The sequence below is a fragment of the Lethenteron reissneri genome, chromosome 22 (assembly GCF_015708825.2).
Source record: "Lethenteron reissneri isolate LAM-NWPU_2019-01 chromosome 22, ASM1570882v1, whole genome shotgun sequence".
In the NCBI taxonomy this organism is placed as follows: Eukaryota; Metazoa; Chordata; class Hyperoartia; order Petromyzontiformes; family Petromyzontidae; genus Lethenteron; species Lethenteron reissneri.
The window spans coordinates 15,456,878-15,473,147 of record NC_083800.1 but is presented as its reverse complement, the minus strand read 5'-3'; the positions used below and the strand labels follow the sequence as shown (position 1 = coordinate 15,473,147).

Sequence of the window (16,270 nt, the reverse complement as noted above, 5' to 3'; positions counted from 1 at the left end):
AAAACACACCACCCACGTTCAATTGAAGCAACTACTAAATACTTCATTGCTCAAAGTGCAGGCTCTGCCACACTTCTTATTACTGCCTGTTTAGCCGCTTGACACTCAGGAAATTGAGCAATCAGTCCATCAAGCGACCCAATTATCCTTAACGCCATAACTCTTGCTCTTATACTTAAGCTAGGTATAGCTCCAATACACTTCTGGCTTCCAGAAGTAATAGCAGGCCTAGACCTTACTACAGGCATAATCTTAGCAACTTGACAAAAATTAGCCCCAATCACCCTCCTTATTCAAATTGCACAAGATCAAAATAATGCATTTATTCTTGGCCCAGCTTTACTATCAGTATTTATTGGGGGATGGGGAGGCCTAAACCAAACTCAAACACGAAAAATTATGGCCTATTCATCAATCGCACATATAGGCTGAATTGCTAGCATGGCCCCCTTTAACCCCACAATCACTTGAGTCACAACCCTAATCTACTGTTTACTTACAAGCGCTACATTTATTAGTCTCAACACCTTAAAAGCTAATAAAATTACAGCACTTACCATAAATAAACACAATCAAATCTCTCAAATACTTTTATTACTTCTTCTGTTATCTCTAGGCGGACTACCCCCACTAACAGGGTTTACTAATAAACTTCTAGCATCAATTGAACTAGCCAACCAAAACCTTGCCATTTACTTATTCATAATAATGATAGGCTCATTACTAAGTCTATTTTTTTATACTCGAATATGCTATCTGTCAATCATTTTATCGTCCCCATGTCCAACAACAAATCTTATTCTTTGGCGTATGGCCCAAAATAAGCCTATAACTATCCTGACTATACTATCAACTAATCTATTTATTTTAACACCTCAATTAATGGCAATCTTTATTATACACTAGAAATTTAAGTTATATAGACTCTAAGCCTTCAAAGCTTACAGTAAGGGGGACTACCCTTAATTTCTGACTAAAATTTGCAAGATATACTCACATCTTCTGAACGCAAATCAGATGCTTTATATTAAGCTAAAATTTTTACTAGACCAGCAAGTATTATCCTTACAACCTCTTAGTTAACAGCTAAGTGCTAATTTTAGCTTTGATCTATAGACCCCAACAGGATTTCCTTCTGTATCTTCAGATTTGCAATCTAATGTGAACTTCACCACAGGGCCAATATTGGCAGGAAGAGAAATCAAATCTCTGTAAGCGGGTCTACAGCCCACCGCCTAAACATTCGGCCATCCTACCAGTGACTCTCATTCGTTGATTATTCTCTACTAATCATAAAGACATCGGCACCCTATATCTAATCTTTGGGGCCTGAGCAGGAATAGTGGGAACCGCTTTAAGCATCCTAATTCGAGCAGAACTCAGTCAACCGGGCACTTTACTAGGAGATGACCAGATCTTTAATGTTATCGTAACCGCCCATGCTTTCGTTATAATTTTTTTTATAGTCATACCAATTATAATCGGAGGCTTCGGAAACTGACTTGTGCCTATAATACTTAGCGCCCCTGATATAGCCTTCCCACGTATAAATAACATAAGCTTTTGACTGCTTCCGCCATCACTACTCCTACTTTTAGCTTCCGCAGGAGTTGAAGCAGGAGCCGGAACGGGATGAACAGTATACCCGCCTCTAGCAGGAAATTTAGCCCACACAGGGGCCTCTGTTGACTTAACAATTTTCTCCCTTCATCTAGCCGGCATTTCATCAATCCTTGGGGCAGTCAACTTTATTACAACAATCTTTAACATAAAGCCTCCAACTATAACACAGTACCAAACCCCATTATTTGTTTGATCCGTTTTAATTACTGCAGTCCTCCTTCTTCTATCACTTCCTGTACTTGCAGCTGCCATCACTATACTTTTAACAGATCGTAATTTAAATACATCCTTCTTTGACCCTGCAGGAGGAGGAGACCCAATCCTTTACCAACACCTGTTTTGATTCTTTGGGCACCCCGAAGTCTATATTCTAATTTTACCAGGCTTTGGGATTATCTCTCACGTAGTCGCCTACTACTCCGGGAAAAAAGAACCATTTGGGTATATAGGAATAGTCTGAGCAATAATAGCCATTGGGTTACTAGGGTTTATTGTATGAGCCCACCACATATTCACGGTAGGAATAGATGTTGACACACGAGCCTACTTTACATCAGCCACAATAATTATTGCTATTCCAACAGGAGTTAAAGTCTTTAGCTGATTAGCCACACTCCATGGCGGAAAAATCGTGTGACACACCCCCATACTATGAGCCCTAGGCTTTATTTTCTTATTTACTGTAGGGGGACTTACCGGAATTGTCTTATCCAACTCATCACTAGATATTATCCTTCATGATACTTATTATGTAGTAGCTCACTTCCATTATGTATTATCTATAGGAGCTGTTTTCGCAATCATAGCTGGCTTCGTTCATTGATTCCCACTATTTACAGGATACACACTTAACGAAACCTGATCAAAAGCACACTTTGTAATTATATTTACTGGTGTAAATCTTACATTCTTCCCTCAACATTTCCTAGGTTTAGCTGGTATACCACGACGTTATTCAGATTACCCAGATGCCTATACTACATGAAATGTAGTATCCTCAATTGGGTCAACAGTCTCATTAATCGCTGTCATACTATTTATATTTATCTTATGAGAAGCTTTCTCTGCTAAACGCAAAGCTGTTGCTACAGACCTTCTCAATACTAATATTGAGTGACTTCACGGCTGCCCACCTCCTTATCACACTTATGAAGAACCAGCCTATGTTCAAACTAACTTCAAGAAAAGAGGGATTCGAACCCCCCTACGCTGGTTTCAAGCCAGATGCATAACCATATCTGCCACTTTCTTAAGATACTAGTAAAATTATTACACTACCTTGTCAAGGTAATATTATGAGCCTTATACTCATGTATCTTGCTTATGGCACAGCAAGCTCAACTAGGACTTCAAGATGCAGCCTCCCCTATTATAGAAGAACTTATTCATTTTCATGATCACACTCTAACAGTTGTATTCTTAATTAGTGTACTAATTTTTTATCTTATTATTTTAATAGTTTCCACCCGATTTACAAATAAACACTCCCTCGACTCTCAAGAAGTAGAAATTGTATGAACAGTTATACCAGCCATTGTTCTTATTATAATTGCTCTTCCGTCCCTGCGTATTCTTTATCTCACCGATGAGATCAGTGACCCACATTTAACCATTAAAGCAGTTGGACACCAATGATATTGATCCTACGAGTACACTGATTATAATCAAATAGAATTCGACTCTTATATAACACCAACCAATGAACTAGAGCCAGGAGGAATCCGTCTTCTGGACGTAGACCATCGCATCGTAGTACCAATAGAATCCCCTATTCGCATATTAATTACATCAGAAGATGTAATCCACTCATGAACGATCCCGTCTTTGGGTACTAAAGTAGATGCAGTCCCAGGCCGATTAAATCAAGCAACATTTATTACAATTCGACCAGGCCTATATTTTGGTCAATGCTCAGAAATCTGCGGTGCAAATCATAGTTTTATGCCAATCGCGCTAGAAGCTGTCCCTCTATCATATTTCGAAAATTGAACAAATTGGTCTACTAATATATTAGACTCTTAATATATATACTGCCACTAAGAAGCTAACTTAGCATCAGCCTTTTAAGCTGAAGATGGGTGAATATATTTTCCCTTAGTGATATGCCACAACTTGAGCCTGCTCCTTGATTTTCTATACTTACAGTATCATGATTAATTATTTTACTACTAATTATGCCAACTATTATATTTTACCAAACACAAAACACCGTCTCTGCTCAACAAGCTACTAAACCCAAACAACCCACCTGAACCTGACCATGACACTAGCAATTTTTGACCAATTTAACTCCCCAACCATATTTGGACTCCCTTTAGCCTGACTAGCTATACTAATTCCTAGTATTTTATTAATACTACAAACACCTAATTTTATTAAATCTCGCTACCACACACTACTCATACCCACACTGATAACTATTACTAAACAACTATTTACCCCAATCAATACACAAGGACATAAATGAGCCCTAATCTGCATAGCCTCCATAATATTTATCTTAATAATTAATCTTCTAGGACTACTACCATATACCTACACACCTACTACCCAGCTATCAATAAATATAGGATTAGCAGTACCAATATGATTAGCTACTGTTCTCATTGGGCTACAAAAAAAACCAACAGAAGCCCTAGCCCATTTATTACCAGAAGGCACCCCAATCGCACTCATCCCCATGCTAGTTATTATCGAAACTATTAGCCTTTTCATTCGACCTATTGCCCTGGGGGTCCGACTAACTGCTAATTTAACAGCTGGACATCTACTTATCCAACTAATTTCTATTACCACTTTTACAGTCATACCAATAATCTCACTTACACTAGCCACTTCATTACTTCTCTTCCTTTTAACTATTCTAGAGTTAGCTGTTGCTATAATCCAAGCATATGTCTTTATCCTGCTTTTAACCCTTTATCTTCAAGAAAACGTCTATGTCCCACCAAGCTCACGCATACCACATGGTAGACCCAAGCCCCTGACCCCTAACCGGTGCTGGTGCCGCACTATTAATAACCTCTGGCCTAGCCATATGATTCCATAAAAATTCTTGTATCTTAATAACACTTGGTCTGATTCTGATGCTTCTTACAATGTATCAATGATGACGAGATGTTGTTCGAGAAGGTACCTACCTAGGTCACCATACTTCTCCAGTTCAACAAGGCCTCCGCTACGGAATAATTTTATTTATTATCTCAGAAGTTTGTTTTTTCGCAGGCTTTTTCTGAGCCTTCTATCACGCCAGCCTAGCACCAACTCTAGAACTTGGTCTAACATGACCCCCAACAGGAATTAACCCGCTGAACCCGTTTGAAGTGCCACTATTAAATACCGCAGTTCTACTTGCCTCAGGAGTATCCGTAACCTGGGCCCACCATAGCATCACTGAAAAAAATCGAACAGAAGCTACTCAAGCCCTAACCTTAACAGTTCTGCTTGGGCTTTACTTTACAGCCCTTCAAGTTATAGAATACTATGAAACCCCATTCACAATAGCAGACAGCGTGTACGGCTCCACTTTTTTTGTTGCGACAGGCTTCCACGGTCTACATGTAATTATTGGCTCCCTATTTCTACTTACATGCCTAGTACGACACCTACAATACCATTTTACCTCTAAACATCACTTCGGCTTCGAAGCCGCTGCTTGATATTGACATTTTGTAGATGTCGTTTGACTATTTTTATATATCTCAATCTACTGATGAGGCTCTTAACCTAACCTGCCTTTTTAATACACTTAATATAGTTGGCCTCCAACCAACCAAACCTGGTATAAATCCAGGAAAAGGCATATGAACTCCTTCATAATTATAATCACCCTAACTTTAACTCTGTCATCTATTCTAGCCCTACTAGCATTTTGACTGCCAATCATAAAACCAGATAGTGAAAAACTATCCCCCTACGAATGCGGCTTCGACCCACAAGGATCTGCCCGCCTACCCTTTTCCCTTCGATTCTTCCTGGTAGCCATTCTATTTTTACTATTCGACTTAGAAATTGCCCTTCTTCTCCCATCTCCATGGGCAACAAATATTTCTCACCCAGAACTCACCCTTCTTTGGGCCTCCCTCTTTGTTATTCTTCTTACATTAGGCCTGATCTATGAATGACTTCAAGGAGGACTTGACTGAGCAGAATAAGTTATTGGGGTTTAGTCTAATTAAGACAATTGATTTCGGCTCAATTAATCCTGAACTTTCAGGAACTCCTACTCTCACATGCCCCTGACATTAATTTTTACATCTTTCTTCCTAGCCCTAGTAGGCCTATCCCTGCAACGAAAACACCTTCTTTCACTTTTACTTACCTTAGAAAGCATAGCCCTAGCACTATATGTCTCTACAGCACTATGAGCCTTAAACAACACATCACTTCCAATAATAGCGGCGCCCCTTATTATTTTAACCTTCTCGGCCTGTGAAGCAGGCATAGGACTATCTTTAATAATCGCAACAGCTCGTACTCATAACACTGACCAATTAAAAGCCCTTAATCTGTTAAAATGCTAAAACTTATTATCCCCTCAATTATACTAATTCCAATAACCTTTTTAATTAACAAAAAAAGCATACTATGAGCTGCTACAACCTTCTTCAGCTTTTTAATTGCAACTTTGACGACACTCACATTGAACATAGACATAAATGAACATAATTCAACCAACCCCATACTAAGCATTGACCAATTTTCATGCCCACTGATCATATTATCTTGTTGACTACTCCCATTAACCATCATAGCTAGCCAAGCACACATAAAAACTGAACCAATTACACGACAAAAAACAATAATCTCTCTACTCATCCTTCTTCAAATCCTTTTATGTATTACTTTTGGGACCTCCAATCTGCTAATATTTTATATTGCCTTTGAGACCACCTTAATCCCAACTCTTTTAATTATTACCCGCTGAGGGAACCAAAAAGAACGGCTCACAGCAGGCTTATACTTCCTTTTCTATACTCTATCTGCCTCTCTCCCCCTACTTCTTGCCCTCATTATAATTCAAACCCACTTAAACTCGCTATCAACCTATATTATCCCACTTTCAGATCTATCACTACTATCAAACACACCATGATCTGAAGCCTTATGATGAATTGCTTGCTTTTTAGCCTTTTTAATTAAAATACCTCTTTATATTTTCCACTTATGACTACCAAAAGCCCACGTAGAAGCTCCAATTGCAGGCTCTATAATCTTAGCCGCGATTCTATTAAAGCTAGGAGGCTACGGTATAATTCGTATATCATCATTATTTATCCCATTAACTAAAGACCTGGCCACTCCTTTTATAATTATTGCCATATGGGGAATAATCGTAACTAGTTCAATCTGTTTACGACAAACAGACCTAAAATCTATAATTGCCTACTCATCTGTCAGCCACATAGGCCTAGTCGTAGCTGGAATTTTCACTATAACACCTTGAGCATGATCTGGAGCTCTTGCAATAATAATTGCGCATGGACTGGTATCATCAGGCTTATTTTGTCTTGCTAATATTACTTATGAGCGCACTCACACACGTTCGATCTTTATAAACCGTGGGCTACAAGCCCTGTTCCCTCTAATATCGTTCTGATGACTTATAATAACATTTGCTAATATAGCCCTACCCCCATTCCCAAACTTTATAGCAGAAATTCTAATCATCACCTCCTTATTTAACTGATCAAATTGAACTATTATTCTACTAGGGCTAAGCATAACATTAACTGCTCTATTCTCATTAAACATGCTTATTATAACTCAACATGAGCATCCTAACAAACATGCACCAGTTAATCCTAACACCACCCGAGAACATCTACTGATACTTATACATATAGCCCCTGTTATTCTTCTTATCGCCAACCCAAGCGCCATTATAATTAGAAGCAGACATAGTTTAAATAAAACATTAGATTGTGAGTCTAATAATGAAGGTTAAAATCCCTCTGCCTGCCGAGAGGAGCAAGGCAGCACTAAGAACTGCTAATTCTTTCCCCCTGAGGTTCAACTCCACAGTCCTCTCGAGCTTCTAAAGGATAAGCAGAAATCCGCTGGCCTTAGGTGCCACCAATCTTGGTGCAAGTCCAAGTAGAAGCTAATGAATTCCAATTATCTAACCTTAATTATAAACTCCGGAGCACTACTTACAATTATTATTCTTCTTCCCCCTATCATTATACCAAAACCATCTATAATTCTTACAACTAAACTAGTTAAAACCTCCATATTTATTAGCCTGGTTCCATTAACTATCTACCTGAACGAAAACATAGAAACCACCCTCACACTAAAACCCTGAATAGACTGAACCCTATTTAATATTGCCTTATCTTTTAAAATCGATAAATATACTGCTATTTTTACCCCAATTGCTTTAGTGATTACCTGAAGTATCATAGAATTCTCACAATGATATATAGAGAAAGACCGGCTTGTAGACAAATTTTTTAAATATCTTCTTCTATTCTTAATTACAATAATCACCTTTATCTCTGCAAATAACCTATTACAACTATTTATCGGCTGAGAAGGGGTAGGAATTATATCCTTCCTCCTAATCAGCTGGTGATCAGGTCGAACAAAAGCTAACATCTCTGCTCTCCAAGCAGTAGCCTACAACCGCATCGGAGATATTGGGTTAATAATAAGTATAGTCTGAATATGCTCCAACACTAACTCCTGAGATTTACAACAAATTGCTCTACTTTTATCTGATCAACAATATATTATCCCAACACTAGGATTCTTAATTGCAGCCACAGGAAAATCAGCTCAGTTCGGACTTCACCCCTGGCTTCCAGCTGCAATAGAAGGCCCCACACCTGTTTCAGCCTTACTTCACTCAAGTACCATGGTTGTTGCAGGAGTATTTCTTCTTATCCGACTCCACCCGTTATTCCAAAATTACCCCTTTATACTAGAAATAACCCTATGCCTTGGGGCAATAACCACCATTTTCGCAGCCCTTTGTGCAACAACACAAAATGACATCAAAAAAATCATTGCCTTTTCTACATCAAGCCAACTGGGCTTGATAATAGTAGCAATTGGCCTCAACCACCCCCACATTGCCTTCCTCCATATATGCACACATGCTTTTTTTAAAGCTATACTATTCTTATGCTCAGGAAGTATTATTCATAATATAAATAATGAACAGGACATTCGAAAATTTAGTTGTTTAAATAATAACCTCCCCCTAACAACTTCCTGTATAACTATTGGATCCGCAGCATTAATAGGCCTACCATTCCTAGCTGGCTTCTTCACAAAAGACCTTATCCTAGAGGCTTTAAACACCTCCTATACTAATGCCTGAGCCCTAATAGTTACTCTCCTAGCTGTAACATTAACAACTGCCTATAGCTCACGACTGATTATTATATCAGCCTCTGGTGTGCCACGATATTTACCCTTAACTCCTACACACGAAAATAACTTTATTAAAAATCCTCTAAAGCGTTTAGCCTGAGGTAGTATAATCTCAGGGTTAATTCTTACAAGCACACTCCCGCCAATAAAACCTCAAATCTTTACAATACCATCCTATATTAAAACTATTGCTCTAATTATATTCATTATCAGCTTAGCTATCTCCATCGAACTAACCAACAAAAAAATTAACCGAACTGCATTCTCCTTTTTTACTCAACTAGCATTTTACCCACACATTATTCATCGCTCCATGTCCCGTTTGTCTCTAATATGAAGCCAAAAATTAATAACACAAGCCACAGATCTTACATGACTGGAAAAAATTGGGCCAAAAGGATTAGCTACTAACCAAATAAAACCCTCGACAATATTAACAGAAGCCCATCGCTTAAACTCCGCCACTCTACCTTTAATAGCCTTTGCCCTAGCACTAATTACACTCAGCCTCACAGCTCGCAGGGCCCCGCGACCCACCCCACGAACAACTACCAAAACAGAAAACAAACAAACTAATAAGGCCCACCCAGCCAGCATAAGAATAAACCCAACCTCATAAAAAGTTGTAACCCCCAACCACTCAGCCCCAAAAATCCCACCAGCGTAATCTACCCCATCACAAGCTACGGAAGTGCTTAATAAAAAATTATTAAAATAAAAATAACCAGCGAAGCAAACACACAGAACACAAATCATAAAGAATCAAAACAACCGTCCCCCAAGAATCTCAGGGTAAGGATCAGCTGCTAAAGCAGCTGAATACACAAAAACTACTATCATCCCCCCGAGATATAGTAATACCAGGACTAAAGATAAAAAAGTACCCCCATGGTATAAAATAACAAGGCACCCAGAAACAGCAACAAATACTAAGCCTAAGGCAGAAAAATAAGGGGAAGGGCTTAAAACAACCACAGCTACCCCCAACAAAAACATTATAAAAAAACATAAAACAAAACTTAACATAAGCCCTAGTAAAACTACTACTTTTACGTTAGAGCGCTTCTAACCATCTTCCTCACCTATGCCTCTATGGCATAGGTATATATAATGACATAGGTATATGCCTCTATGGCATAGGTATATATAATGACATAGGTATATGCCTCTATGGCATAGGTATATATAATGACATAGGTATATGCCTCTATGGCATAGGTATATATAATAACATAAGTACCTACTCCTCCAAATATCATTACAACTCATTGCATAGGCTTATCCCAGGCTAAGGTACTCTTTTTATCACTCTTGGCATACAACTGCTAAGCTCGATTTCCCGAAGGGTATACAAGTATGTTTCACTGATAGCTCACATCCATCCAGGCATAGGGCATATATGATATACCTTTCCCAGCCTCAATAATCTCTCGTTCCCGCGGCTTCACGACAACCCCCTTACCCCCTTTGACCCCCAAAGTTCATTGCTGCCGTCAACCCCCTTAGGAACCGGCGAACTTTTGGTCATTTTTATCTTAACTTATAAAGCTTTGATAGCTAAATATAAAGCACTGGTCTTGTAAACCAGCGAATGAAGATGTAACCTCTTCTTAAAGCAGCATTCTCATTAAGACTTTAACTTAAACCAGCGACTTGAAAAACCACCGTTGTAGAATTCAACTATAAGAACTACCAATCACAAATTTTTAATTGTAATTTTAAAATTTTTTTTTAATTGTAATTTTTAAAATTTTTTTTTAATTGTAATTTTAAAATTTTTTTTTAATTGTAATTTTAAAATTTTTTTTTAATTGTAATTTTAAAATTTTTTTTTAATTGTAATTTTAAAATTTTTTTTTTAATTGTAATTTTAAAATTTTTTTTTTTAATTGTAATTTTAAAATGTTATCTATTATGTCCCACCCACCAAATATTATTCGAAAAACCCACCCACTCCTATCGCTAGGTAATAGCATGTTAGTTGACCTTCCTTCTCCTGCTAACATCTCAGCCTGATGAAATTTTGGTTCACTATTGAGCCTGTGTTTAATCTTACAAATTATTACAGGACTAATTCTTGCAATACACTATACTGCTAACACTGAACTAGCCTTCTCTTCAGTTATACACATTTGTCGTGATGTTAACAACGGATGGCTTATACGAAATCTTCATGCCAACGGCGCCTCTATGTTCTTTATTTGTATTTATGCTCACATCGGGCGAGGAATCTACTACGGCTCTTATTTATATAAAGAAACATGAAATGTTGGAGTCATTTTATTTGCATTAACTGCAGCTACTGCCTTCGTTGGTTATGTACTCCCATGAGGACAAATATCCTTCTGAGGGGCAACCGTTATTACAAATTTAATTTCAGCAGTGCCTTATGTAGGAGATGACATTGTAGTATGATTATGAGGAGGCTTCTCAGTATCAAACGCCACTTTAACCCGGTTTTTTACCTTTCATTTTATTTTGCCATTTATTTTAGCAGCAATAACTATAATCCATATCATATTCCTTCATCAAACAGGGTCTAGTAACCCACTAGGAATTAACTCTAATTTGGATAAAATTCAATTTCACCCTTACTTCTCTTTCAAAGACATTTTAGGCTTTGTTATTTTACTCGGGGTTCTTTTTATAATCTCCCTTTTAGCCCCAAATGCATTAGGTGAGCCAGACAATTTTATTTACGCCAATCCTCTTAGTACTCCACCTCATATTAAACCAGAGTGATACTTCCTGTTTGCCTATGCGATTCTACGCTCTATTCCTAATAAATTAGGAGGAGTTGTAGCTTTAGCAGCAGCCATCATAATCCTCCTGGTCATTCCCTTTACCCACACCTCTAAACAACGAGGCATCCAATTTCGTCCGCTTGCCCAAGTTACATTTTGAATTCTAATTGCTGATCTAGCGTTACTCACTTGACTAGGGGGAGAGCCAGCTGAGTACCCATTTATTTTAATAACACAAATTGCATCAACAGTATACTTTATAATTTTTATTCTAATCTTCCCAATTTTAGGCCGCCTAGAAGACAAGTTAATTATCATTTCGAAACACCCAGGTAAATTCAACTGAAATTTAATATACAGATTTTTCAAAGGAAGGGGATCAAAACCCCTGTATCTAGCTCCCAAAGCTAGTATCTTAATATTAAATTATCCTCTGATTTTTAAACGTCAAGAGTAGCTTAACATTAAAGCAGAGCACTGAAGCTGCTCAGATGGTTTTAGAACCCCTTGACACAAAGGATTAGTTCCAGCCTTAATATCAACTACATATGAAATTACACATGCAAGTTTCCGCACCCCCGTGAGGACCTCCTTTAACTATGAACATACAAAAGAGATGGTATCAGGCTCACAACAAGTTAGCCCACAACACCTAGCCACCCACACCCTCAAGGGTACTCAGCAGTGATAAACCTTAAGCTATGGACGCAAGCCCGACTAAGTTACATATTTTAGAGCTGGTAAACCTCGTGCCAGCCACCGCGGTTATACGAGGAGCTCAAGCTGATATTCTTCGGCACAAAGCGTGATTAAAATAATAGCTTAATTAATACTATAGAAGCCATCATGCCTGCTAGTTGAATAGGTATGCTTAAATATCTCAACATCGAAAGAATCTATATTAATAAACTCACTTTGACATCACGAAAGCAAAACTCACAAACCGGGATTAGATACCCCGCTATGCCTGCCATAAATAAACTACCGTCGCCAGGGCACTACGAACAATCGTTTAAAACCCAAAGAACTTGACGGCACCCTAAACCCACCTAGAGGAGCCTGTCCTATAACCCGATACCCCACGTTTTAACCCCACCGCCTCTCGCCCCCAGTCTATATACCGCCGTCGCCAGCCAACCTTATAAAAGAGTAACCGTAGGCAAAGAAGCTACTTATGCAAATACGTCAGGTCGAGGTGCAGCCTATGAGGCAGGCAGAGATGGGCTACACTCTCTCCCCAGAGTATACGAATAACTTAATGAAATAATTTTGAAGGTGGATTTAGCAGTAAACAAGAATAGTTTGTCTAGTTGAAGTTGGCCACTAGGGTGCGTACACACCGCCCGTCACTCTCCCACCCCTCCCGGAGAAAAGTCGTAACATGGTAAGCGTACCGGAAGGTGCGCTTGGAAAACAGAGGATAGCTTAAAAGTTAAGCATTTCCCTTACACCGAAAATATTCTTGTGCGATTCAAGATCTTCTGATTACCGATTTTAATATATTTATCTAACAACTTTTAATTTATGATTATTAAACAATTTAACATATTTTACAGCAAACCATTGCCCCCATTTTAGTATAGGTGATAGAAAAATAAAACACATATAGTACCGCAAGGGAACATTGAAAAAGTAATGAAACAGATCAATTAAGTAAAACAAAGCAAAGATAAAATCTTGTACCTTTTGCATCATGGCTTAGCAAGTAACCCCGAAAATACTGCCGCCACCCCGAAACTAGACGAGCTACCCTGGGATTACCTATAAGGGTTAATCCGTATCTGTGGCAAAAGATTGGAAAAAGCCCTGGGTAGAGGTGAAAAGCCTACCGAGCCTAGTGATAGCTGGTTACTTAAGAAACAAGTTTAAGCTTGATCTTAATTTGTAGATAAGCAACAAAATTACTTATAAATTTAAACATCTTACTCCTCTACATTTTAAGTTTTATTCACTAGGGGTACAGCCCTAGTGAACAGAGATACAGCTCTATTAATTAGATAATATCCCACTTATAAACTTAAGTAGGCCTAAAAGCAGCCACCAAAAAGAAAAGCGTTACAGCTTAAGTTTACTAAACTTTAAATACCATAATACATAAAGACCCTATAGCCACTATTAAGTAATCCTATATTATAGGAGATATCCTGCTAAGATTAGTAATTTGAGGTCGCACCCCTCTAAATGTAAGTGTAAGCCAGATCGGACTAACCACTGGAAATTAACGGCCCTTAAAACAACAGGAAGTCAGCAAAGTAGCCACCGACAGGAAAAACAAGAACTAATAACCGTTAACCCTACACTGGAACATAATATAGAAGATATAAAGGATGAGAAGGAACTCGGCAAACACATGCCTCGCCTGTTTACCAAAAACATCACCTCCAGATAAGAATCACCTATTGGAGGCAAGACCTGCCCAATGATTAATATTGAATGGCCGCGGTACTTTGACCGTGTAAAAGTAGCGTAATCACTTGTCTTGTAAATTAAGACTGGAATGAAAGGTTACACGAGGGCATAACTGTCTCCTTATCCTTATCAATGAAATTGACCTACCCGTGCAAAGGCGGGTATAAACCCATAAGACGAGAAGACCCTGTGGAGCTTCCAAACATTTACATCGCATAATCATTATTCACGATGCACAGTTTTAGGTTGGGGCAACCACGGAACAAAAGTAATATCCACGACGACGAAAATACAATTTTCTTAGCCTAGAGTTACAACTCTAAGCACTAGTAAAACTAACGTTAATAGACCCAGCATCACTTGCTGCCTAACGAAACAAGTTACCCCAGGGATAACAGCGCAATCCTTTCCACGAGCCCGAATCAACGAAAGGGTTTACGACCTCGATGTTGGATCGGGGCACCCCAATGGCGCAAAAGCTATTAAAGGTTCGTTTGTTCAACGATTAAAGCCCCACGTGATCTGAGTTCAGACCGGAGTAATCCAGGTCAGTTTCTATCTATGTTTGCTGCTTCCCTAGTACGAAAGGACCGGCGAAGCAAGGGTCAATACACTCATGCAAACCCTACATCAATCTTATGAGACCAACTTAATAAGAATAGTAAGCAACAAAATAACAACTAGACAAGTTTATTTGGATGGCAGAGTTCAGTAATTGCACAAGGTTTAAGCCCTTATACCAGGGGTGCAAATCCCCTTCCAAATAAATCATGCTAGTTATATTAACATCCTCTTTAATTTTAGTTTTAATAGTTCTACTTGCAGTAGCATTTCTCACAATAGTCGAACGAAAAACCCTAGGTTACATACAACTTCGCAAGGGACCAAATGTTGTAGGATTTATAGGACTTTTACAACCTATTGCAGACGGAGTAAAATTATTTCTAAAAGAACCCGTATGACCTATCGCAGCCTCCCCAGCCTTATTTATCGCAGCCCCTATTATAGCGCTAACCTTAGCTCTATCACTCTGAATATTTATCCCCATACCACAATCAATTTCCACTATTAATCTTACTCTTCTTGTAATCCTAGCAATTTCAAGTTTATCAGTTTATGCCACCCTTGGCTCAGGTTGAGCCTCTAACTCAAAATACGCATTAATCGGGGCACTTCGGGCCGTAGCCCAAACCATCTCCTACGAAGTAAGTCTGGGCTTAATTCTATTATGTCTAATTATTTTAACAGGAGGGTTCTCTCTTCAAGCCTTTATCTATACGCAAGAACACACCTGATTCCTGCTCTCAAGCTGGCCGCTAGCAGCTATATGATTTGTTTCTACTTTAGCAGAAACAAACCGAACCCCATTTGACTTAACTGAGGGGGAATCAGAACTTGTCTCTGGCTTCAATGTAGAATATGCTGGAGGCCCATTCGCTTTATTTTTTCTAGCTGAATACTCTAATATCTTATTTATAAATACCCTTACAGCAATTATATTCCTAGGGCCTCTTGGGTCAAACAACTTAAATATTTTACCCATTATTAATGTAATAATAAAAGCTACCCCGCTCATTATCTTGTTCCTATGAATCCGAGCCTCATACCCCCGATTCCGGTATGATCAGCTAATACATCTTATATGAAAAAATTTTTTACCCCTCAACCTAGCCCTTTTTACTCTTCAATTATCCCTCGCTGTATCGTTTGGAGGAGTAGGAGTCCCTCAAATATAAATACTAATAATAAACTGGGTTTTAACAGTGGAAGTATGTCCGAAAATAGGAACCACTTTGATAGAGTGGCTACAGGGGATATTACCCCCTTTCTTCCTCATTAGCATGAAGGGATTCGAACCTTAATCTGAGAGACCAAAACCCTCCGTGTTTCCATTACACCACATCCTAAGTAAGATAAGCTAAATAAAGCTTTTGGGCCCATACCCCAAATATGATGTTACTAACATCTCTTACTATATGCTATCCCCCTTAATTCAATCTACCCTACTAATAACCCTAGGTCTTGGCACACTTGTGACATTCTCAAGCACCAGCTGAATTCTAGCTTGAATCGGATTAGAAATTAATACAATTGCTATCATCCCATTGATAGCT

At 38.5% G+C, this 16,270-nt stretch overlaps 8 pseudogenes; all 8 read left to right on the top strand.

Moving 5' to 3' along the window:
- Positions 1-3: 3 nt before the first annotated feature.
- LOC133345720 (NADH-ubiquinone oxidoreductase chain 2-like) lies at positions 4-2,876 on the top strand (annotated as a pseudogene).
- On the top strand, positions 1,018-2,889 carry LOC133345719 (cytochrome c oxidase subunit 1-like; annotated as a pseudogene).
- A 37-nt stretch (positions 2,890-2,926) lies between these two features.
- On the top strand, positions 2,927-5,356 carry LOC133345697 (cytochrome c oxidase subunit 2-like; annotated as a pseudogene).
- Positions 3,884-5,356, top strand: LOC133345696 (ATP synthase subunit a-like; annotated as a pseudogene).
- A 588-nt stretch (positions 5,357-5,944) lies between these two features.
- Positions 5,945-12,193, top strand: LOC133345693 (NADH-ubiquinone oxidoreductase chain 4-like; annotated as a pseudogene).
- LOC133345692 (NADH-ubiquinone oxidoreductase chain 5-like) lies at positions 7,730-12,193 on the top strand (annotated as a pseudogene).
- Positions 10,906-12,193, top strand: LOC133345695 (cytochrome b-like; annotated as a pseudogene).
- A 2,733-nt stretch (positions 12,194-14,926) lies between these two features.
- LOC133345694 (NADH-ubiquinone oxidoreductase chain 1-like) lies at positions 14,927-15,921 on the top strand (annotated as a pseudogene).
- Positions 15,922-16,270: the final 349 nt, after the last annotated feature.